Raw genomic sequence first — 3,166 nt, 5'->3', positions numbered from 1 at the left:
CTACCAGCCGCTCCGCGGGAGAAAGATGAGGCTTTCTACTCCCGTAAGGATTTACACCCTCGGAAACCCTGTACAGGGTCGCTATGGGTCGGCTCCGACTCGAAGGCACTTAACAACAACAACAACAATCATTGGAAAGTTAACGTGTATCATCTGAGATGAGTAAACATGAATCCAGACACCTGTACAACGCTCACCATCCCACGAGCCCAGCCCGCCTCTCCTGCATTCCTTACTCCAAGAATTAGATAAAAGGAGGAAATGTGGGGCCAGGGAGAGATGGGCTCAAGGACAGGCAGAACACATATGCTTGAAATCACATCTTCAGTTGTCAAATGCCCTGGAATCAGAGGTGAACACGCTGTTGAGCAGAAACCAGGAGGCCCCATCTCTTGGAGAATTCTAAGTAGCGCAGGACATGATTAGTGAAAAATGTTTTTCATCTAGCCTTAGAATCAGTATGTCTCCTCAGCTGAGTCAAGGTCCCTTCCCAAACAATCATTATTCACAATCTAAGAGGTAATTATGCATTGGGCTGCTGACCATAGGGGTGAAAAGATGGTGGTTATGCATTGAGCTACTAGTCTCCAGGGAGAAAGATGAGGCTTTCTGCTCATGTAAAGATTTACAGTCTCAAATCCTGTTCAAGGTTGCTGTGAGTTGGAACCAACTCGATGGAACACAGCAACAATAAGAGTCAATTCATGTGTTTATTCTTTAACTTATTTAATTCACACATGCAAATAGGTGTTTGCTGTCTAATTTGAACTATTTAGAATTGAATATTCAATGGTAACCTCAACATAATTAAAGGAATATGTACAAATCCAACAGTCTTAATATGATGCTGTAGGATAAGCACTGAACTGCTAACTGCAATGTTGGCAATTCAAACTCACGAGCTGCTCCTTGGGAACCCTATATAGGGTCTCTATGAGTCGAAACATACTCAATGGCACTTAACCGCAACAACAATACAAATTCAGCAGCCAATATTACTTTCAGTGGAGAGGAACGGGAAGCATTCCCTTTGCAAGCAGGAACCAGACAAGGATGCCCTTTATCATCACTCCTATTGTATAAGAAGTCTTAGCCAGAGCTATAAGGCAAGAAAAGTAAATTAAAGACTTCAAAATTAGTAAAGAAGAAGCAAAATTCTCTCTAGTCACAGGTAATATGATCCTTTACATAGAAAATCCCAAGCCTCAGCAAGAAAATTATTGGAATTCATTGAAAGAAGAGGCACCAAGGTACAAGATCAACAAACAAATATCAGTTGGATTTCTTTACACTAATAAAGAGAGCTCTGAAAAGGAAATCAGAAAAACAATATAATTTATAATAGCCACCCGAAAGATAAGATGGTGGTGGTGGTGGTGGTGGTGATTATATGCCGGGGAGTTGGTTTTGACTCATAGCAACCCTGTACAGGGTTTCTGAAGCTGTAAATATTTACAGGAGCAAAAAAACTCATCTTTCTCCTGCAATACTTAAGAATAAATCTAACCAGAGAAACAAAAGACAAAGAAAAATATAAAACAATACTACAACTAACAAAAAAGAGACTTACAAAAATGGAAGAATATACCATACTCATTGATAGGAAAACTGAACATGGTGAAAATGTCAACACTACCCAAAGCAATCTATAGATATAATGCAATCGCAATTCAGATTCCACCATCATTTTTCACAGAGATGGAACAACTAATCACTAATATATGAAAAGGAAAGAGACCCTGGATAAGCAAAGCATTATTTAAAAAGAACAAAATATGAGGTTTCTCACTTTCTGATTTCAAAAACTACTATACAACCACAATAGTCAAAACAGCCTGGTACTACTGGTACAATGAAAGACACATAAATCAATGGAATAGAATTGGGAACACAGAAATCCATCCACATGCAGTCAACTGATCTTTGACAAACGGCCAAAATGCATTAAATGGGGAAGAGATAGTCTCTTCAAAAAATAGTGCTGGAAAAACTGGAAATCGATTTGCAGAAGAATGAAACAAGATCCATATCTCACACCATATACAAAAACAAACTCAATGTGGATTGAAGACCTAAATGTAAAACTGAGGACTGTAAAGCTCATCAATGAAAAAATAGTGAAACTTAAGGGCTCTGATACATGGCATGAACACAGTGTCAAACATAACTAAAAACACACAAATTGTTGTTGTTAGGTGCCATCGGATCGGCACTGACTCATAGCAACCCTAAGCATAGCAGACCGAAATACTGCCCGATCTTGGGCCAGCCTCACAACTGTTGCCACACTTAGTAGAAGACAAAATAGATGACTAGGACCTCCTAAAAATTAGACACATGTACATCAAAGGATTTCACCAAAAGAGTAAAAAGAGAACCCACAGACTGGGAAAAATATTTGGCAATGACATATCAGACAAAGGACTGCTCTCTAAAATTGTAGATTACTTCAACACTTTAACAACAAGAAGAGAAATAGTCCAATTTAAAAATGTGCAGAGAACATGAACAGACACTTGACCAAAGAAGACATTCAAGTGGGCAACAAACATATGAAGAAATGTTTGCAATCATTAGCCATTAGAGAGATGCAAATCAAAACAACAATCATCTCACCCTAGCATTTATACTGTAAAATGGTGCAATCACTGTGGAAAATGGTATGGCACGTCCTCAAAAAGTTGGAAATAGAAATACTTTAAGACCCAGCAATCCTCTGCTTGGTATGGAGCCACAGAAATAACAGCCATGACATGAGTAGATATATGCACACCCATGTTCATCACAGCACTATTCACAATAGCAAAAAGTTGGAGACAGCCTAAGTTCCCAACAATGGAACAATGAATAAACATATGATGGTGCACACACACAATGGAATACTATACAGAGGTGAAGTTTAATGATGAACCTGTGAAACACCTCAGAGCATAGATGAACCTAGGGGACATTATGCTGAGTGAAATTGTTGTTGTTGTTAAGTGTCATTGAGTTGGTTCCAACCCATAATGACCCTGTATAGAGTTTCTGAGGAGTGATTGATGAACTTGATCCACCGACCTTGTGGTTCAAATTGACTTTGCAGTCCAGCACATTAACACATAGTGCCACACCAGAAGCCCAGGTGAAATTAGTACATCACAAGAGGACAAACATTCTGAGACTA

This window comes from Chrysochloris asiatica, unplaced genomic scaffold, assembly GCF_000296735.1.
Source record: "Chrysochloris asiatica unplaced genomic scaffold, ChrAsi1.0 scaffold00165, whole genome shotgun sequence".
Taxonomy (NCBI): Eukaryota; Metazoa; Chordata; class Mammalia; order Afrosoricida; family Chrysochloridae; genus Chrysochloris; species Chrysochloris asiatica.
This window is presented reverse-complemented; position numbering follows the sequence as displayed.